Source organism: Phyllostomus discolor, chromosome 14 (assembly GCF_004126475.2).
Source record: "Phyllostomus discolor isolate MPI-MPIP mPhyDis1 chromosome 14, mPhyDis1.pri.v3, whole genome shotgun sequence".
NCBI lineage: Eukaryota > Metazoa > Chordata > Mammalia > Chiroptera > Phyllostomidae > Phyllostomus > Phyllostomus discolor.
Genome location: NC_040916.2, coordinates 38,665,485 through 38,688,659, shown reverse-complemented (window position 1 = coordinate 38,688,659; position 23,175 = coordinate 38,665,485). Strand labels below are relative to the sequence as shown.

The following is a 23,175-nucleotide window of genomic DNA, read 5'->3' as shown; positions in this document are numbered from 1 at the left end:
GCGTAGGTATCAACACGTAGCCATGATTTAAAAGTACATATGCATGTATAAACATAATTATGAAAGCATGTACACAGACACCCTAATTATAAGCACTAGAGCTAATGACACCCCAGGAGCAATGAACACCTTGAGGGCTCAGACCCGCTTTCTAGAGACCCTTCTCCACTAAAAGGAACCAGGCTCCGGAGAAATGGCTGGCTCCCCATCTGGGGCAGGGAGCGTGTAGGTGAGCCTTGGCCTTTACATTTTCCTAGAAAGTAAAGCAAAAACTAAAGGCTGTCAAAGGGGCACCGGAGCCAGCTTCCAGAGGTGGTCGCCAGTCATGAGAGACGTGAGCATCGCAAAGGAGAACAGTTGTAACAGAGTGCAACAACTGAATTAGCAAAAATCCATGAGCCTATGGTACTCTAAAGAGAGAGGAAAAAAGGGACTTGTCTGTAATCAAGGGTGGGGGGAGGAAACTAATAAACTCCCTGATCTCAAAACGTCTCATTGAAAGTAGACTTCAGCTAAGCATTTGTTCTGCCTTTTGGGGAAAGAACTTGTTGTTCATCTCAGCAGAAGAGGGAAGGTCCTTTCCCTGAGAATGCCCTCTCACCCAGGTGCAGGGAAGGTCACAATTAGCACCCCAGGCCGCAGCCCCAGCCCCCCATGAAATAACTGACTCAGCCAGGGCCATTCTCTGCCAGGCAACGCCGACTGCACACCTCTGCTTTCCTGCACCACCTCCACCGGCTCCCAGCTGAGCCGAGAAGAGCGCTCACATCCATCCGCGTGTTCGGTTTATACAGCCTCCAGCCTTCCTCTCGGCCTCGGCTCCTCTGTGGGTCCTCTCCATCTCCTCGCCCATCGCACTTCTGACATCCCTCACAGGGATGTTCCTCTCCTGGGCTTTGGATGTGATGATTTTTCTCTCTGGAGCACTTTCTCCAACCCCTGGCCTGCTGTGTCTCACACCCTTCATACCCCATTCACGTCTACACACGGACGTCAGCTCTTCACAGGCCCCGGATCTTCCAGTCCTAAGTTAGCTGCCTCTCTTAGCTCCTCAGGACCCCGCAATCCCCTTACCCGATATGCATGCCCAATCACACTGTCCTTCAACCACCTCCCTAGTCGTCTGCTTCTCTCCCGGGTTACAAGTCTCAGGAGAACTTGGACAACACAGCAAGAACTCGAATACTGAAGAACTAATAAGATGCAACAGAATAACTTAAAGCCTCTATAATAATATAGCCTTTGTAGTCCAATCATATTTTCTCATAAATCTAATAAATCTTATCTTCTAAAATATTCTACTCAAACATTTACTTTTAACGATGTCCCACATCACTTCCAAATTATCTCCATTATTCATCTATCTCCCTCAAACTTTGAACTGGAATAATGCAGTGAAAAAGAAAGCGAGAAAATACGGTTTGACAAAGCCTGCTATCTTTTCATCTCTGTGTGCAGTTTCAAAGGACATTTTACAAAGCATCTAGACCCTTCAGAACGTCAGTGTCGTAGGGAGGGAAAGAAACAGAAGAGCAGGAAGACCGGTCTGAACTAACGGGCTGAAGAGTCAGGACACGTAAAGCAAATGTGATTCTTGTTGGGATCTTACACTTTGAAAAAGAAAGAAAGAAAGAAAAAAACAAGAAAAAGGCAATAAAGGACATTTTTAGGAAAATTGGGGAAATCTGAACATAGCCCGCATGTTAAATATTACTGTCTCACCCTTATATTCCTTGAGTGTGACAATGGCACTGTGGTCATGGAGGACAAGGCCTTACTCTCAGGAGATACATCATGACGTGTCATCATGAGTACATAATAGCACGTGCAACTGACCTCCAAGGTGTTTGCTTTAAATACACACACACACACACACACACACGAGACACAAAGTGAATCTGGCATAGGTTAAAATCTAAACGAAGACTGTATGGATACTCATTGTCTCCTCTCTTCTCCTTTTGTCGGTTTGAACTTTAAAAAAAAAGTTGGAGAAAAATAACTAACATTTACTGAATGATTAATGCAGGCTAAACACTAGTGTTCTAGGATAGTTCTATCCTCAATCCTCACAAGAGCCCTGTGAGTCTACATATAGTATTCACGATTATTATACCCATTTTATAGATGGGTAGCCCGAGGCATTGAGAGATTAAGTAACTTACTCTGAGTCACACAACTAGTTATATCATTGCAGTAAAAAATACAGCGCTGCCTCTGAGAGGACAGAAAGTGAAGACAGGCGCTCAAGTAATTATAAAGAAATGTACAGTCAACAAGAGATGCACAGACGGCCAGCAGGATTTACAGCGGAGGGGAAGAGAAGCGAGGCAAGGCCCCGATCCGCAGCCAGGCTCCCTACTGTCCCTGCTTGTGTTCTTCTGTACAGCTGTGAACTTGACATCGGGCTAGATGACAGGCGGGGACACCCATCTCAAGGGACCACAGTCCAGAAGACAAATTACGTGAAGGTGGCAAATCAAAAAGGGAAGTGAAGACATGAAAGAAGGCAAACGTGATTTATAACTTGTTCACTCGGGACTGGAATGGCTGAAACAGGGACGATGATCATTCTTTTCACATAAAATTTTGTTTTAAAATCAAAATACGGTTACACTGGGTACCAAATATTGAGATTAGCACTAAATGTAAAGCTTTCTTAAAGCCAGTTACTAAATGTTGTGGAGGTTTGTAAGCGGGCGGAGGGTAAGTAGGTTCCAAAACAGTGTTTTATCAGAGCCAAGAAGTAAATAATCAAACACACCCTTCCTTCTCTAGCTCAAAAATCCAGAAAACCGATAGGACGCTAAAGAAATTCAAAACCATGAAAGACTTAAGATTACAGAGTGGTGTCCACAGAATAGACACACAGACACACACACAGCAACATAAGGAAATGTGTTTACAACCTCTTATGGAATACAGTCTAATAAACAAAATGGTACTGCCTGTGTTCATTTACAAGCACTTATTTGTTCATATTTCTACCACCTTTTGCTAGAATATGGGCTCCTGCAGGGCAAGGGCCACGCCTGGTTCACAGTAGGACCTCAAAGGCTTACTGAACTTACATGTGTTTATGAAACTTATTTACACAAGAATTGAGGAAAAATGAAGTCAAAAAATTCATTCATATTGTGATCATTTTGTAACATGTAATTTTTAATTTCTATATAACAAATAACAAGAGATCCAAAAGTTAATATGCTTGAAGTATTAAAAGTCTGAACTGACCTTGTTGTCTAGATTTCAAACCACAGAAAGTAGCTATCACATAATAAAAGAGGCACACATTTATCATCTCCCAAAGCTGTAATTATGATAGACAGAGCTATCACTCAAGTTACACGGCACGTGAGCAGGAAAGAATTTCACAGGGCAGACCTGAGACTCTCCTCGCGAGGCCTGCTTGCAAGACCGGCCCACGGCCGCTCTCTGGGACAGCCGGGCTCCGGAGGCTTCCTGCCAGTCTGTGATAAGAATGGCCCGTGTGCCTGAACCGTTCGTGAACACAATTCAGTTCATGCTGAATGTCTGCGTCCCCCCGGGGAGTCTGGGACACTGGGACGTGGTGCAGGCAGAGGGTGGCCACGTGACAGCCCCCATAAAACCAGGCACCAGCCCTCTAACCAGCTTCCCTGGTGGACACTACTTCACACGTGCCGTGGTAACTCAGGGCGGGAGGAACCAAGGCCTGCTGCATGACTCCCGGGGCGCGTGGGCCTGGCTTCCTCCGACTTGGTGCCTGTGCCTTCCTTCTGCAGCGATACAGCAGAGTGCGGAGCAGGGCTCCCGCCTTCGAGGGGCCCTGGAGACCACCTGGAGACACAGGCATGCCGTGCCGGAGGGTGGTCCCGTTATTAGGGGGCAACGGACATCCTCAAACATGCAGCTCATTTCCTTAAAAAAGTCATAACGAAACAAAATGTAATAAAAGTCATCAGGATTTTTACTTTGGACTATTTTTAATACCTACTCCTATCCAATAGTTAATGTAGGCTTCCCTCATGGGATAAGGAAGCAAGAAGATAATTAATTATGAGAAATTCAATCATACTTTAAGCTATGAATCACGTCTTAAACCTCCAAAGTAATGGAATCATCCTTAAGAAATCTCATTCTATCCCACCCCACCATCAAAAGGTTCCTGTCAATCCCGACGGGCACATCCCTAGAACAAGTTTCTGGGGCTGGGCAACTACATTTTGAAGAAAAAATCGCCTGTTTCTGTTCTGCAGATCAGAGTGACGGCACAAAGCAGCGGTGCCCCCCGCCCCACCACCGCTCCCCTTAAAATGATGAGTAGCTGGTAGTGATGGGGCAAACACACTGCTCCTTATTCCTCTAAAGAACCAAATTTGAGGACAGTATATATTCAAACATGGTTTAGCTTCTTCCTGCATTATGTATTTCACTTATAAATATCACCAACGAGAACTCTTCAGACATTCATTCTTGTGGAAAAAGCATATTTTTATGCAAAATATTAAATAATTACTTTTTAAATTAAAATGGTTATACTTGTGTTCTCTTGAGAGGCAATACACAATACTCATTTTTATCTGTCACCGGAAAACACATTTGACCGAACAAGCATTGCAGCAATTTCACTTTGAAATACTCTGGCTAGCTACGGAAAGATCAGTGCTTTGCCCAAACTTTAAATCACAGTATGAACAGAGGCAACTAATAAATGGAAGAGAGATAGGGGAGGACATTGCTATTCTGACTATGGGCGAAATGCTTCAATATCTAATCTACAATCCAAGTTTAAGATACAAATAATTATGTTATTATTGTATTCTATGTGGACATGTAAGGAAAAAAACAGGGTTTTTTTCTGTATGTTTCTATCTACTCTTCTTTTCCATGTAAAGCCACTGCTTATAAAATAGAAAATCTGCCTGCTAGTTACAAAGCCATACTCTAAGAAACATCAAAACCAGGAGACCAGTCGAGTTGACAAAGCAAGTAAGGATGATGATGGCTGTGAGTCTAAACACGTCATCCATCCACTCATGCCGTCGACGTGAACAAACTGTCCCTGGGGACAGAAAGACAGGCTCCTGGCACTGTGAGCGTCATGGACAGACGCCAGCAAGACTGATCTGGGGACACAGAAGAGGGGTCAACTTGAGAGGTACTGAGGACGCGGCAGTGAGGAGAGAGAGCCCTTGCAGACTGGGAGGACACTGAAGGCTTCAGACGGCGTCGGAAGGACTGGATCTCCCCTTCGGGTCCAACACCCACAGCAGAGATACTGGGAGGAGATCAGACAAACCTGGCTTCGAGTGCTGCCTGTCCTTTGTTCAGTAGCTGGGTGAGTGGTTTATTTAGGTCTGGTCCCTCGCTTGCCTTGTCTGTAAGGAAAGATAGTATCTATTCTATAGGGCTATTTTTAAATTATTTTTTATTTTTAGAGAGAGTGGAAGGGAGAAAGAGTGGAAGAGAAACATCATTGTGTGGTCGCCTCTCACACGCCCCCTACTGGGGACCTGGCCCACAACCAAGACACGTGCCCTGACTGGGAATCAAACCGGAAACTTTCTGGTCCCAAGCAGGCACTCGATCCCCAAGCCACACCAGCCAGGGCTCCAGAGGGCTATTTCAAGGGTTAAACGAGAGTGAGATAAGCAGCTAAAAGGTTTGTGGAGCACGCTGACTGGCACAGAGAATGCATTAAAAAAACTGTCAGCTCATAGATAAAAACTTCAGTTAAGTTGTGAAAGGTGATTGCTTTTTTATATAATGAAGTTCTTAATTTTAACATTTAAGAGAAAAGATAACAATGATTTCCTGTCCTCCTTTTTTATTCTTTTTCATCAAAACTGTACACATGAAGCCATACTCCCGCCGCCTTGCAGGTTTGATTCCGTCACAACAAACGTCGTGGCACACAAACGAACGGCCTCAAACATTACTCCAATCAGTCAACCGGCACAGCAAAACGACGAACCTCGGCGGCCTCTGGGAGCTTGTGGCAATGAGATCACAATGGTTTTTTCTCTGCCATTTTACTGAATAAAGGGTTTTCTCCTCTTATTTTCCTTCTACCACTGGGAAGTTCCACAGAAGAGAACCTTTTATGCAGATACCGAAATCATCATCTATCTGAAAAGCTCTACTCTACCTACATCGGATTTACTTCCCAAGAGGCATAATATATGCTTAAAAATAGCAGGCAAAGGTTAGCAACTAGGGTGCTGACCCAGAACACTAGGTGACAGAATGTACTGCAGTATGAAAATTCCTCTTGCTTGGTCTTCAGATTTTGCACTGTAGCTATTCCTGCCCTCTTTCACAACCGGGAGGTAAGGCCTATGTTTGCATCTGGGACCCACGGTTTTGAGGAAGCTACAGGAGTACGAGGCTTTGCATCGCCATTAAGCAGACCACTCTGAAGAGGGCAGAATGGAAAGAACTGGCTTTTAAAATCTTAAACATTATGACCCCACATCATCTCTTCATTCCTCTTCCTGACAAATGTAACCAACAGTTTTCTGAGACAGAGTAAAAAGAACACAGGGAACGCTGTGGATGACTTTGTAGAAAGAACTTCTCTCCTTAATTTTCACATTGAACATGCAAAAATGTTTAGATCTTGAAGTGTTTGCTCCAGTAATAGAGTTAATTATGCTCTCTTCAAGGCTGCCATTATAATTAAACCAAATAAAGAGAGATCTTAACATTTCATTTTTAAGTCTTTTCAATCTCGGAATAGAAGATTACTGTGCTTAAGCCTCTGCAAAGTATGACTTGGATTTAGAAATTCTAACACTTGACATACAGGAAAATGCTTTTTCTTTATGATGGTCCCTCAGCCCTGCAAATCCATAGGAATCATTTTTATCCTAAGAACAATTACTGTATTGATTCTAATGTGGGATTTTTTGACATTTAAGTATTTTTTCAATTAAGTTACTGTCTTTCTCCCCTAAAGTACTAAATGACCTCCAAATGTAAAGACACATAAAGAAGACTAATAAGGAAATACTTTATTTTAGTTTTTAAATTGATCTCCCAGCAACACAAAGGTCAGGAAATTTAAGCCAGGAATGCCAGCCTCCCTTCCATTTATGTGAGGGGGTTTGCAGAAAGTGTAAAGGAGATAATGATTTATAATGGTGCTACTGTAATTTTAAAAACCATGCTTTTCCCATGCGCTCAACTCCCCCAATACATTTCAAATAACTAAATCTTGCTTGCATTCTTGTAATTAATTCTAACTAACGTGTGAAAAGTAGTTTATACTTCCCAGGATCATTTCACAGCTCCAATGTGCTGCCCTCTGACAGGAATGCTCCTAACAGCTGACTTTTTCCTCAATTAATTCAACTTCCATTCGGTCAAGATCACTAAGTTAAAGTCCAAATCAGCTTCGTTAAACATCCTTTCTTACTATAGTTTTCATAAAACCTATTAATGAGGCACTTAAAACTACCCAGTAAGAAATCTTGTGGATTTCTGGTTCAATCCTTTAATTGCACTGTACAAAAAAACCTAAGGCACACAGACAAACGAGATGATGGACCTGCCTGAGGATGCCTAGAAAGTTAACACGTGACTCTTTCTACAAAATTATTTTCACTCCACTTCCGTTACTACCTGATACAACGACCAATTCTACCACTGAATTTTAGAGGCCTAAACTAAAGGAAACATTTTGAGCAAATCAACAAACAAACAAGCTAGCCTAAGTTGACTTCAAATAAGAAAACCTCCTTATATTTTAGAAAAAAACTAAAAAGGTTATCAGTGAGTGGGAAAGGTAGAACCACGTTGGCTATTAACAAAATGTAAATTCTCAGCCACCCAGTCACGAGGTAGGCCCCGTGAGAGATGCTGAAGGCCCGTTCTCACGTCCAGGGCAACGGGATGAAGCTGTCCCTTGGAGCCAGCTCACAGTATTCCTATACACCCATCAGGCTGTAGGATGGCTTCCTTTGTTCCTTCAGTACTATTTGTGACATTCAATTTAATTTGATTTTACTTAAGTAAAGATGTTTTGGTCTTTTTTCGTGGGAGTTGTGTGAGGGGTAAGTATTAAGATAAATATTTGCCTGATGAATGCAATCATTTAATGCAGTGATACGCCAATTTTTATGCAGTGATGGGCCTATTTTTGTACAGACAGTAGAACATAAAATGTAATCAAACCTGTAATTACTCAGTGGAGGCGGAAAAAGACACCTGCCATTTCATGAATCAAAATCCTCCAACTAATCACCTAGTGACATAAAAATGAGAAGTACACAGCTCCAACATTTGCATAACAAATACCCAAGTTCAGTCGTACTTGGGTTTAAATTTGAAACTCATTGTTGCTGACAAGAAAAAGGGAAACAACAAACCAGACGACAAAAAGCAAAACCGATTTTTTTTTCCCCTTGAAGCGTGGACGCACTCAATCCAGCTGCTTCCCACTGACAAGCTTCCAAGTAATCAGCATTCGGTGCTCTGAGCGTCGCTGTCCTATTCAAGCGACGGACAACACATGCAAATAGCTCGGACAAGCACAAATGCAGATATAATTGAACAGTGTGAGCACTGGCACCCAGCATCAAAACAGATGCACAGATCAATGGAACAGAATGACGAGCCCGAAATAAACCCACGCGTATGGGGTCAACTCTTTGACAAAAGAGGCAAAAACATACCATGGGGTAAAGACAGTCTATTCAATAAATGGTGTGGGAAGATTGGACAGGTATGTGCATAATAATAAAAAACTAGACCACGTTCTTGTACCACATACAAGAATAAGCTCAAAATGGGTGAAAGGCTTTTTCACCGATTTCTTAAATTGAAATCTTCGATTTAAGATTTGAAGACGTAAAACTCCTAGGAGAAAACATAGGCAGTGGAATCTTGAACATTTCTCTTCGTATTATGTTTTTCTATTCTATCTCCTTGGGCAAGGGAAACAAAAGAAAAAAAAATAAACAAATGGGACTACATCAAACCAAAAAAAATTTTTTTTTACAGCAAAGGGAAACAACCAAATGAAAAGACAACCCCACTGATACATCTGATGAGGGGTTAATATCTAAAATTTGTGAAGAACCCATATGACTCAACACACAAAAACAAGCAATCTGATTACAAAATGGGCTGAGGACTTGAAGAGACACTTCTCCAAAGAGGAATACAGGCGGCCAACAGACATATGAAAAGATGCTCAACACCACTAATCATCAGAGAGATGCAAATTAAAACCACCTCACACCTGTCAGGATGGCCATCATCAGTAAATACATAAACAACAAGTGCTATTGAGGGTGTGGAGAAAAGGGACCCTTCGTGCACTGTTGGTGGGAATGCAGGCTCGTGCAGCCACTGTGGAGAACAGTATGGAGTGTCCTCAAAAAATTAAAAATGGAGCTGCCTTATGACCAGTGAGCCCGCTCTGGGCATAAGAAAACCCAAACGCTAATTCGAAAGAATATACACACCCGCTGCGTGCACTGCAGCGTTATACACAACAGCCACGACACGGAAGCAGCCCAGCTGCCCGTCAACAGACGAGGGGACGAGAAAAGTGGTGGTGCACTTATGCAATGGAACACTACTCAGTAATAATAAAAAGATTGGAATCTTACCCTTTGGGACCATGGTTGGACCTAGAGGGTGTTATGCGCAATGAAATAGTCAAAGGCAAATACCATACAATGCCACGTTTTTGTGGAATCTAGAAAACAATATAAACGAACAAACAAAAACAGAAACAGACTCACCAATGCAGAGAACAGACTGGTGGTTGCCAGAGGGGAGGGGAGCTGGAAGCCTGGATAGAAACGGGGAAGGGACTGAGAGGTACGGTCCGGCAGTTACAAAACAGTCACGAGGAGGCTCAGTACAGCATAGGAATATAGTCCGTAATATTGTGGCAAGTATGTATGGTGCCGGGGGTACTGGAAATACTGGTGGGGAACACTGCAAGAGACATAATTGCCTAACCACTATGTTGTACACCTAAAACTATACTAATATTACATGTAATTTAAAATCTTTTTACATTTGCATGATTAGAAATGACTATCCCTCATTCTTTCCCAGCTCGTGTTTGCATGTAATCACTCCACTGTCCTATTGAGTTAACTCGGTTTAAGTATTACCAGGTCAATTTCTAGTAAGGTTTGTATAAATCACGCTTTAAGGGATACTTCCCCACACCTACAATTAATTAGCAGAATATTCTATTCCTCACACATTTTACAGTTGAAAAAATCCTTTGGTGGAAGATGTGTTTAAAACCCTTTATTCTGCCCCCAATGCAACACCCACCCCCAGGTGTATGACCCACCTACCACACGCCAGGCACCACAATGCACGGAAGGGTGAACGAATTTACAAAAACAATGGCTAGACCACATCTCTGAAGAGTCCTGAACCTAGCGGGAAAAACCAACAGTTCACCGTAACATAAGTATTAATGCTACACGAGAGATCTGGACGTGCGTTATAAGGAGGCAGAGTCCAGAGGAACCAAAGGACATCGGGGCAGCAAACTAAGGGGATGACTCTCAGGGCAGAGATGGAATCACGAAGGCAAGTTTGGAAACCACAGACACGCGGTGCAACGCGGCTTGGCCGTACGGTGGCTGGGGGAGGATCACAGGGCAGATTAATGCAGCCAGAAGCCAGGATGTTAGGCTGAGGCCAGAATGTGGGGGGACTTACACGTCATGCTAGAGCTTCGAGCTCTCCACTACACAATTCGAGATTTGGAGATACGGAAGCAGGATGCGATGTGACCGAGGTGCTGCCTGTAGGAAGACAGTCTGGCAACGGCGTGAAAGAGAAACAAAGGATGGAGAAACTTCAGGAAGTAGAGCCCCATTAAAGTTTATTTTTAGACTTAGTGAAAGATGAAGTTATCAGCAGCAAGGACAGATTCAAGAATAATACTGAAAAGCCCTCGCAGATACTTGGGGACCTGAATCACGTGCTCATTCACACACTCGAAATGTCCTGGGGGTAATGAATACCGTCCCCAGGGGACAAGAAAACCAGTCCGTCAAGACCTAGGACTGAGTTTACTTTACATCTCTGTTTATCTAGTAGCTCATTGTTCTTCTGTACCATGCTTAGAAACATCTATCAAATACTTAAGTTTCTGTTACCTAAGAAGCAGTTACAATACCAACAGTATGCAGGAGATTATGACTTACAGATACTAGGTTTAAAAGGAAGCTTAATACTTGCATTTTTTAATCTGTTGAGCAAAAATAGGGACCATGGCTGATAAACAGTGATTCAGAAAATACTATTCCTAGGCAACCTTTAAGGATCATTTTTATGGTGGCATGCTATTCTCACACCACAAAAACTAGTAACAATGACATAATTTACATGAAAAGAAAATTGCATAGTATTCATTAGCGATGACTTAATTGAACCTTGATCCTAACTTCATATAAGAAGGCAAAAAGAACCATGAAATCACTCTTTAGGTCTGACAAATAGTGGGATTGGTAAATAATAGGAGTTTTTCTTATGCCTGTGTGTATATGATTTGTTTTTGGGGTGGAAAAAATGTCTAGGTCTCAAAATATAATTTAAGCACACACACACACTCTTCCATCAAAGAGTTGTGGCAAATAAATATAAGCAAAGTCCTCACAAAGACCCCCGTGTTTAATGTCAGGGTTGCCGAAACAAGAATGGAATTGTTGACAGATAATGCCATGATTTACTCATTCTGTGTAATTTCCTCCCACATCAGTTTTAGGAGGGGAAAAAAAAATCAAGAAAAATATTTTCGCCACATTATTTATGTATCATGTTTTCCTGTTTTGAAGCACAAACTGCAACATCCAAGGCTCCTGAATGTTTTTTTTCCCTAAACATCAATCATTTTTCACAGTGGGGGGGGGCGGGGGTGATGTAGGAACACAGATCAATGACGCTTAGACGCTTCCTGTTGCTCTGAGTTCACTCTTCCACTGAGGAGCCCTCCCTGCACTGGGCAGAACGTGACACCGGTCCACTGACAGGGACAAGGGGCACGCTCAGGTGTTACCGGCGATAAAGGGGGTGGGAAGCACGCCACATCAGCGCTCACCGTCTCCCCAGTGTTCTCCAGCCACTTCTCTTTCTCACACCCCCAACTTGGTTATCAGAAACGAGCTCGGCTGACTGGCAGCTGCGATAACTGCCCCCTAAGCAGGTTCGGCTAACAAGGTGAGTTGGGAGAGCTTCAAAGCACATTTATTTCCGCAGCATGACCTTGTGCTTCTGGGAGTAGAACGGGCGGGGGGGGGGGGGGGGGGGGGGGGGGGGGGGGGGGGGGGGGGGGGGGGGGGGTGGGTGGGGGGGAATTGCACTGCAGGGTCCTAGCGACATCTGCACACGCAGCCTGCACTCCCGCCCTGACCAGACGGAGTGAGACCCCCACATGGGAAGATGGAAAGAGAGGTCTCCCCCTTAGGATTTCCATCTCTCCGTCACTTCAGTCTGTCTCCCTTTTCCCCTTAACAAAAATATCAGTATGTGTACATTTCCCATGTTTACATACCGTGTTTCTTTTTCTTGTTAATTTGAACTTTTTCATACATTTGCAGGGGTTAAGCAAGAGGACACTTGCTTAGAAATTTAAATTCTAATTAACCTTTGTGGACAATTATACTTATCATTTGGTTTGCTCAAGCTTCCTATACCTTTCCTTCCAGACCCCGCTTGCATGGTCCTCAAAAGCAAACTTGGCCTAGGCACGTCCAATCACACTATCTCACCTTTTCCTGTTGTCCCCTTACAGGGCCAGGGTTCTTCAATGAGGCTGACAGGTAAACACTGGGCCAGAGTATCTCTCTTCCCACTGTGGTGGCTACACTGGGGCAGTCAGTGGTTATGTCTTCAGGGCTCACAGCATAAACTCGTCTTTTTTGGGAGATAAAAATTATACCGCATTCCAAAGAGAAAGTGGTCTCTTCTTCAACCATCCAGTTAACATTTACTGGACACCTGCTGTGTGCTAAGTATTAACGAAGCAAGATGGGGATTTTTTTGTGCCTCAAAAATCAAAACATTATCTGTTGGAAGATTTTTATGTAACTTCTGTATGTGCGATGTCATCTGAGAAACGGGTTTAAAAAAAAAAAAAACCACCATGGTAACTTTGAAGACATATGGGTAGTTTGAGGAGAAAAAAAAAATCAACCTCATAGTCACAGTTGGAAGAATAATAGGAAAAGGGAAATTTTACAGTGGCCATAATTATAAGGCATCACCTAGCTCCTCAAAACTTAGTTTTGCAACACTATGTAAAATATAAGAATACAAAATTAGCGAGGACAGCATAAAAGACAACGTGCCATGAAGTAAAGGCTCAGGTGCCAGTTCATCTGATGCCCCTTATAACCCGCATATGCTAGATGTTCCCTCGCAGGTAAAACGGGAGCAGTAACAGCACCTACCTCACAGGGTTGCTTGGGAATGAAAGGATTTAATATATGAAAAACACTACAGGAAGAGTAAAAACTTCCCCTTCCCTCCTCCGGTTCCTTTGGCTGGAGGAACAAGCCAATCAACAGGAAGCAGACTGACAGGAGAAAGTGTAACACCGTGTGCCCGGCAACCCACACACAGACACGGGGACTGGGCGCACGGAGGGGCTGGGCGCACGGAGGGGCTGGGAGGTGCAGAGGGCTGGGGTATGGAAGACATCCCGAGCTGGGGTGAGGTGAGGTGCCTTGGGGCTTCAAAGGGTCATTACAGGATGATGAGAAGAGCACACCTGTAGTAAACAGAAGTTTGCCCTGCCCTGTGGGTAGCTCCAAAGAAGTTATCTCTGACAATAGCTTATGGGCGGGACCTCTAATTTGAATTCTTCTGGGCAGTTAAGGGTTTGGGGAGGACAGAAGTTTCTCTTGAGCCTGAGGCTAAAACTGCCTGTAGCTCAAAGCAATCTGCACACCACGGAGGCACACCCTGGGTGGCTCCCTGACACCACCCTTCCCCAATCTGCCCCCCCTCACTGAAATCAATGCCTTGCTCAAGGTAGATTATAAACGGATTTGTTACCTCAATCTCACCAGCATTCTAGCACACAATATTGAAGGCAGAAGCAAGATCTGAAAACGTACGAAAAGCAAAACACTGGAATGATCTAGAACCATTATCGAAAAAAAGACTTTGAAGTTTGACAGGCACTTGTGACTGCTCTGAGATTTACAAAAAGAAAAGTTTTCACTACTATACCTCTTTATTTGCTTTGCTTTTTAATACTCTACACTAAAGAGAGTCCTCTTACACTCTTTCAGCTGAGGGTACTAAAGTATATTCAAATTCTAAAGTATTTGTTCTATGAAATTCCAAAGTAGACTTAAAACATATTAGACCTTTGATAACTTTGAAGTTCTGTATCCTGTACCTTCAAAATATGTCTGAAATCTGACCTTTCTCACTGCCCTGTTACTGTCTTGCTCGGAGACACTGTCATCTCTTGTCACAGCAGTGCGAGTCTTCATTGCTTCTCCTCCTGTCCCAGAGTTGGTGTCCCCATGGCAACCAGAGTGAGCTTGGCTGTTGCAGACAAGCTCAGACTCCAAAGCTCACCGTCCTCCAATCACTTCCCACCACGACCAGGTTAAAATCCAATTTCTTTACGTGACTAAATATGGCCAAACTCGCCTGTTATGCCCTCCCTCTCATTCTCATTCTCGCCGCCATGGTCGGTCTCTCTGGTCTTCTGGATTCTAGAATATGCAGACCAGTTGTGGGCCCCCCGGCTTTCTTCTGATTGAAATGCTCTTCTCTGGACATCCACTTGGCTGGTAGCTTCACGCCACTGAGATCTTTTGTTAAGCACGCCTCCTCAAAGAGAGCCTTTCCTGACCATCTACCAGTCACCTACCCTCCCCTCCCCTCCCCTGCCCTGTCTCTTCCGTCCCCTCTAAATGCTTCATTTCTCCACAGTACCTGCGTGCTTTAACATCCCACATGTATATATTGTAATAGGGACCTTGTATCTTACCTGCCACTGCAGGGCCTATAGCAATTCCTGACACAAAGCAGGCGCTCAATAAACGTTTGTTGAATACATAAAAGCTCCTGCAAACATATTTTGCTTTCATATAAGCTGACTGAAGCAGAAAATACTACAAAACCCATTGCTGAGCTCTACTAAGGTGCAGGGGATACTGATAAAAACATATTGCAAAAATATCAGCCAATTCTGAGAGGTTGGCCATGACTTTTGTTGGCATCTGGTATGACCTCTATAGTGTGGACTCCCAAATTTAGATCTTGAGTCTTGACTTCCTGTATAAGTTCCGTTCTCACTCTTACCACTGGTAATGCATGGCCTCTTTCTTCTTCCTAATTCTGCTGCCTTGTCATCACTCTGCCGAAAACATGTTAGCCCTCTAGTATGCATTCTTCAAGGTTGCTACATGCTAATGCTATCATACGAATATACAAGTGTGCAGGCGAACATACTCCTACGGAACCCCACACACAGGTCTTTTGGTCATCGGTCCACAAAAGAACAGCATGAATTCGCACACACTTCTGTACATGTTTCTTTCCTCACTCAGCACCACCCAGAAGTGCCTCTCAGGTGAGCTCATGTAATGCTGTTTTTCACCGTGAGAACCATATTCTATATTGTGGTACACTATAATTTATGACCGTTCCACTACTAATAGGAATTGTTTAGTTTAATTTTTGATACTATAAACAGTAATGAAATAAGGATCCTTGTACCTACCAGTGTTTTTATTTCTTAGGGATAGATATTCCCTCAGGTGGAATTACTAGGGCATAGGATGGTGCATATTCAACTTGAATAGATATTGCCAGACTGACTTCCAAAAAAAGCAGCAACGACTCATATTTTCATCAGCAATGTATTCAAATAACTTCCCGCATCCCCACCCCAAGCAACAGATGTTTTTGGTCATTTTAATTTTTGCCAGTGGTATGGATGTAAAGTGCTAGTTTGGTGTTACTTTAATTTGCATTTCATTGACTTCAAATAAGTCTGATCATCTTTTGACATATTATGACCACCAGAATTCATTCTTCTAAAATTGCCTGTTCATCTCCCTTGCCCATTTTCCTATTTGGTTGTTTGCTTTCTTATCAAAGTGTAGGAGCTCCCTGCGTGTTACAGACACAAACATTTTCATCTTAAATCTTCATCGCAAATATTTTATTTTCCAAATTTTCTGTGGACTATTACTTTTGTTTATGTTCTAGTTTACAATATACATTTTAACTTTTATATAGGTCCCAAGTCATTTTTTCACCATGTCCAGTTTTTAGATTTCCTGTTTAAGAACATTCTTTAGAGGATTATTTCTACTTGTATGTCAAAGTTTCTTCCTCCTTCTCACATAAAGTATGAGAAATCTTCCTTAAGTTGTACTTTGTTAAGAACTAACCCACATATTTTTTACACCTGGTTCTTTTGACTCTCTAGTTACTATGCTGTAAAATATTGACATTCTAATTATTAAAGTAATAGACTTTCCACAAAAATTTGAAGATAAAAAAAGATATGATGTCACCTTCCACTTCCTATCCATCACAGGCACTCTCCTCTTCAACATACTGTCAAAGAATAATTTAACCTCTGCTCACTCATTTCCACTGATGAGCTACTTATGACTTCTCTAGACCACACCATTCCATTTTCCAGAAGTTTCTATTATTTCATTCTGAGGCATATATAGTTTTCATATTCCTGTTGAAATAAACCAAACTAAGCAAATATATAAAAGAATGGTCATCAGACTTAGTAATTTAACTGTGACGTTCTTAGTACCTAAAGATTCCATTTCCTTCCTCATATCCCTCCAATGAATATCTACTTTATACCAAGTATTAAAATACAAAGATAAGGAAAACAGAACTTCTGGCCTTAAAGCCATGGTAAAGTAGTGGGTGTATAATAAATATATGCATATATTTGAATATATAACTAATTGTATACAGACAGAAAATGACTACACAGTGAAAATACTACTCAAGAGCTATTTTAAGGAATTCCAGTGCAAAGAAATTGGGATAGAAACTGGGATAATTGCAAATTATAGAAGTTAACCATGCTGAAGATTGAAAAAGATAGTTACAGTATTGAGAAAATGAAAATTTAGCACTGTTTTCTTAATTCTGGTTCAATCAATTAAGCTCTAATCACATTGTTTTACCTAGATAATATAATATTTGGGTCAGGCAATATAATGCATTTTATAAGAGATCTATGAAGCCTCAGGCAATAGATCACATATCTTAGGGTAATCTGGCCTAGATGAAACTGAATTTTTAAAAAGTGTGTCCAGCCTGAAAATTTGCTTGCTTATTAAGGATCAGCTTTTCATTGTCAATCAGTACTATTCCAAACTGAACAAAAATGTAGAAAACTATGAACACTAAATTTAAACATTTTGAAAATATAAACAATTGAACATTGGTTCAAGGTGCTTTAAAATAAGGAAAAACTTCCCCAGTAAATTATAACAGTAAGAAAGTAACAGGTCAATAAACATAAACTAAATGCTGGCAAAATTTATAAGAAACATTATCAATGGCTTATTCAATCCAGGCAGAGGTTTGCTCATTCTGTGAAATTCTGAGACTCTGCAGCCCTTACTCCGAGTTGGGGAGTAATTTGCTTGCTGACGTATTTGCTCAGTGCTGACAGTCGCACTTAGCAAACACAAGTAAAGACTTCACGGGCAGTGAGTGCTGGCAAGCATTTAACCATCCATGCATTGCCACGCCCAACTCCTAATTGAAACCTCAAACTCCAAAACATGCAACCTTTCCGGGAACAAAGACACAGGATAATCCTATTTACGTTGATCAGAAACCTGACCTTAGCAAAGACAAATTTCAGCAAATTTTAAATTGAAGTAATAATCAATTAGAGTACATTACATATCTGAAAATGTGTATTATTCAATATTAAAGTTGCAATATTTAAAAATCTTAAAAGCATTAACAGGCAAAAAAAAAAAAAGCAGCAAACTCAGGCACAATTTCCTCGTCAGATTATGAGGCTAAAATAAGTATTAGGTAAATAAAATTAAAAGTTGACAAATAATTTTAACCACTAAAAGCCTCAAAACCACTGGTCAGGTTTATCTAGAATGTTAAAGAAAACCTAGGAATGTCATAGTATGGCACAACCATCTGCCAAGGACTCTGTGAGTCACACTGGGTCCAGTGATCTCAGCTGTTCTGACTTGTAGAGTCGTAATACAGCTCTGATTTAATAGGGCAGCCTGCTCAGCTTTCTGTTGTGTTTCTGTATTTTTCTACGATGCATTACTAAAGGTCATTTTTTAACATTTGCTTATAGCCCTGCCTCTTCTGTTAGTCTGTAAGCTCCTAGAGATCACAGACTTTATATCCCCAGCAATGAACACACACTTTAGCCCTAAGTGGTTATTCAGTTTATCTGCTTGCTACATTAATGATGTTGCATAAAATAGGATGCTCTTAATCGGGGTTAGTTCCTACTATGTCTATCTTGCCTTCAGAGACTTACAAAATTAAAAGTTCTAATATCCATAATAAGGTAGCATTAAAAGAATGGTAAATTCAAAAGCTAAGCCAAAACAAAATGTAGACTTCCCTATTCTTTGGAAGAATCTTCTTCCATATTCTTTGGAAGTCTACAGGCTAACTATGTCCTTGAATTCGAAAGCCCCATGAGGAGCTTGCTCTGTGAACTGTTCATCTTGACGAGGGCCTGGCAAAGGGTTTTAAAGAGGCTTAGGCGCCCGTGGTTTTCTGAGCCCGTGTGCTCAGTGCTGTTTGCAGTCACTTGGCAGTTACACAGCCTCCACTTGTTTTGCATCTTGAAGTAAATGGAGCATCTGCTTGCAGACAATATGGTCTAAGACGTACTTTGTAAGAATTAATGCCTAAGAAAAGCTAGAAAAGTTAAAGTACTAACAAAAAACCATGAAGAGTCTTTCCAGCATAAATGTCAGCATTGTTTTAGTGTTCTGTTGGTGTTTTTGTTTTAATGTTTGGCCTTATTAAGGCTATATTTCAAGTAGCACAGCAGATCTGGAATCTGTCATTCTTAAAAACAGCAAAAACAAGCAAACAAACAAAACCTAGTTTAAACCATTATTTTAAAAATCCACACACTTGTTTTCAGTGTATAAAAGTCCTCGCATCAGGCTCTCAGTCAAGAGCCTTGGGCCTAGCAATCAAAATTCACCAGGGACGAAAACAGGGCGTGTTCCCTGAGCTGTCCGTGACTCGGGCAACACAGGCGCACCGTACTGTGCTTCGAATCCGTCCCCTGGAAATTACTCTTGTACAAGACAATGCTTGCGTTTCTGCCGAGTTTTCCATTAGGGTCACCCTTGACTCTTCTTCTCATACCTTTCCAATCTACCTGTCAAGTTCTACTGGCTTTGCCACCAAAATACATCCTAATCTAAGCCACCACCACCTTCCCCTTAGACTACAACAGTGTCCCGCCCGGTCTTCCTGCGTCCACCTGTGCGTTCCTCTTGTCTGCCTGCCACACGGATCGTAAACATCTCACTCTGAAAAACTCCCCGAATGCTCCCGTTGATTGTGGAGAACGCCAACTCCTCCCTGTGGCCTACCAGTCTCGGTGTGCCTGGGCCCTGGCTGCTTCTCCAGCCTTCTCTGATGACTCTCCCCCCTTGGCTCACTGTTCTTGGCACACCGGCCTCCTTCCTGTCCTTGAACCGTACCAAGTTACTGTCCCCTTGTGCTGCTTTCTGCCGGGAATGCTTTTATAGCAGGTCCTTTCACGGTTTCCTCCGCATCATCCCTGGGGTCTCAAATGTCGCCTCTTCAGTGAGGGCTTCTCTGACTCTGGCTAAACAGCTCTCGCTACTACCTAGGCCTTCACCATCAATCGATACCTATTTATTTTCTCTTATTTACTGCTATTATCTCACTGATGAGTCAAATGATATTATTTATGTGCATGTTTATTATTGATCTACCACCCCCCACCCCCCGCAATCCGGCTCAAGGGAAGAAATGAACTTGTCCACTAACTGCCCCGTTCCCACCACTAAAAACAGGCCCTAACACTTGCTGGGTGGTCAACAGTTGAATAGTGGCCATTTAAAAACAAAAAAAGGGGCCATGAGAATGACCACACACTCCTTGCTGACACACTCCTCACTGACACACTCCTCGCTGAGGACGAGATGAGTACAGGTGTCAGAGCGTGACCTCCGCTCCCACTTACTCAGGACTCCTTCCTGGATAAGGAGCAGAAATGCGTGTATCAATCCATTACTGCCATGCAGTCTCCGGCTCAACGAGACCGCCCGTATTCATATGTTTAATCCTACGGGTCAGATAGGCATTTCAATGAAACTGTACTAGTGCAACGAAAATATTCAAGAGATCTCTTCTTTTGAGCCCTTGATGGAAAAGCAATGTAAAACAATAATCCTATGAAACATATTCATAAAAAGTGGTACATTAATCAAAACCTATCAATGATACCAGCATTTTACGCTTCCCCAAATTGGCATAATTTGGATATAAGTATATAGATACATATAAAACTAGTTAGCATCCTTAAAAGCAAGCACAGGTAAAACGTGTAGTATCTGTAACCCAACTATCCATACTAACTTGAAATTTAAAACCATTAAAAAACTGCCTTTTAGATAATGAAAACAAATGCTTTCAGTAAAAGCATTTTCTTTAAGCATACTTTTCTTTTTAAGATAGGGCCCAATCTAATAAGAGCTATGCCCTCTGCATCTCTTTTTTTTTTAATGCCATTTTACAATTTTAAATGCACCTATCTGCAGGACAAAACCTCTGCTATCTCTAAACTGTAGCATATCAAGTTCTACTTTCTCTCCTGACTTACATTAATAATTTGAAACCAATTTCTGGGGCACAACCCCCATTAATTCCTCAATTAGTGGACAAAAGAAAAGTATGTCCAGATTCCTACTCAGATTACACTCTGGTCATTCTTAGTCACTTGAAACTGCTTTTGCCTCCCAAAGCAGCTGCTTGGGTGCACCCCGGTCCCCTGAATTGCCACCTTCTCCTAGTATTAACCTCTTCCTTGCCAAACTGGGTTCCAGAGCTACAGTGGTTTTTGAGGAAGAGTAAGGACTGAACGGAATGAAAGCACTAAACAAAAGGAGAGTTTCTCAGCAACCCAATACCACAAGGGTTCAGGGTAAAAAGGGTCACCGACTTGAAACAAAAAGGAATTTTAGGGATCATTCATTCAGTCTGCCTACTTCCTTTACAAACAAACAAATGAACAACAACAACAAAAAAAAAACCTCCTAAAGGTATGTGTGTTGGATGCTACCAAGCAGGTTCTACTGCAGGGTGATCCTATGAGTGAGTGACGTCCACAGTGGCTTGTCCCCAGCAGCCCCGCTCAGCTCCTGCAGACTCAGGCCTTCGGCTTCTTTTATGGAGTCTGTCTATCTCCTATTCGGTCTTCCCCTTTTCCTGCCGCCTTCTACTTTCCCAGCGTTTTACTGCCTTTCCCAAAGAGCCTGCTGTGTGGTGTGGTGTGTGTGTGTGTGTGTGTGTGTTGTATGCATGCATATATATGTAAATACACACACACACACATATATATATTTATATTTGGTCTTGGGTCTTTCTCCAGATTCCTGGGTTCCTGGAACAGAGCTCATACACTTGAAGTTTCCTGGATGAGAGGATTGTCACCTGTCACTCAGAATGAGTCCCTTCCAAGCGTACCTGAATTTAGGTAAATGACTGTCCTGAGCCTCTCCACAGCTACAGAGTGGGGGCTGGCAACCCTGTGACTAGAGGCTGGGACTTTCAACTCCATCCAGTCCTCGAAGGCCTGGAGAAGGAGTTCAAAGGGCCATGATTAACTCATCGTGTTTTCGTAATGGAACTTCCACCAAACGCCAACCAACCAAACACACCCTAGTGACAGGGCTTGGAGATCTTCCAGGTTGGTGTAGACACCCATGTGCCAGGAGAGTGGTACCCCCCCAACTCCACGGGCATGGGGCTCCTGCATGGGACCCTTCCAGATCTTGCCGTACATACCTCTTCACCTGGCTGTTTGCCTTCTTCATAACTTCTTTGGGAATGAACTAATAAATAGTAAGTACAGTGTTTTCCTGAGTTCTACTGCATTGTCCAGAACTGGGCAACAACCATAAAAAAGGTTAATAGTGTTGGTTTTAGTGAGCCTTTGTTTTATTCTATTTTCACAGAAAAGTCCCTAGCATTTCATCATATAGCGTGATACTGCCTCTTGGTTTGGATAGAAATTCTTTGACTAAAGTAGTCTTCATCCCATTAAAGACTTAATAAAAACGAATATTGAGTTTTATCAAACTTTTCTGGCATCGGTTAAGATAATCGAGTTTTTTGTATTTGACTTCACATCCACTCACATTTTTTTATTGAAAGAATAAATTCTATCTGATTATATAACATATTGTTCTTCTAATATCCTGTTGAAGTTGATTTGCTTGAATTTTATATTGGCTTTCCCATGACTGAAGTACCTCGGTAATATTACTTTTTGGTATTTTGTCAAATTTGATACTGGGACAAAATGAACTGGAGATACACACACGCACACATACACACAGGTATACGCAGTCTAACACACGCCTATGTATACATACATATATGTGTATATGTATCGCTTTATACATATATAAAAGTACATGCACATATATGTACACACATAGGTATACTATAAGACAGTTTAATATAGAAAATGATTTCTTAGAAAGTTTAGAAGAACTTGTTCATAAAACCATTCGGTTTGGGTTTTCTTTGTTTGACAGAATGGGTTTGTAATTCTCATAATTAAAGAAGAAATGGAAAAAGTTATTTGACTATGCAGACATTGATTCATTCAGCAAGTGTTCACTGAGTAGCAACCCACTCGCTAGGCAGTGGTGTTCAGTGGTGTCCCAAAGGGCCATCAACGCCACCCTCAAGAGGGGACAGTCTAGGTCGGGGGAAAGAAACACAGATAATGGGAGATGACTGTTCACAGTGTTGAGCATGAAGAAAGGGTGCAGGGAACTACGAGGACATATGACACAGGGACCCAAACCTCGTCTGTGAAGACTAAGGAACAGTGTCCCCGTGGATGTGAAGTTTTGAGTTGAAACCATAAAGATAAATGGACATCACTGTTCAAAGCAAGGCCAACAGCATTGCAGCAAAACACACAGGGTG

General features: G+C 42.1%; 1 protein-coding gene and 1 non-coding gene across 2 annotated transcripts in view; both read right to left on the bottom strand.

Annotated features, from left to right (window-relative positions):
- Positions 1–23,175, bottom strand: part of MAGI3 (membrane associated guanylate kinase, WW and PDZ domain containing 3) — a 176,358-nt gene that overhangs the window by 93,020 nt on the left and 60,163 nt on the right.
- Positions 14,423–14,472, bottom strand: LOC114489293. Its single transcript, XR_003683859.1, has one exon. It is a non-coding gene; the product is annotated as a small nucleolar RNA sR17 (small nucleolar RNA).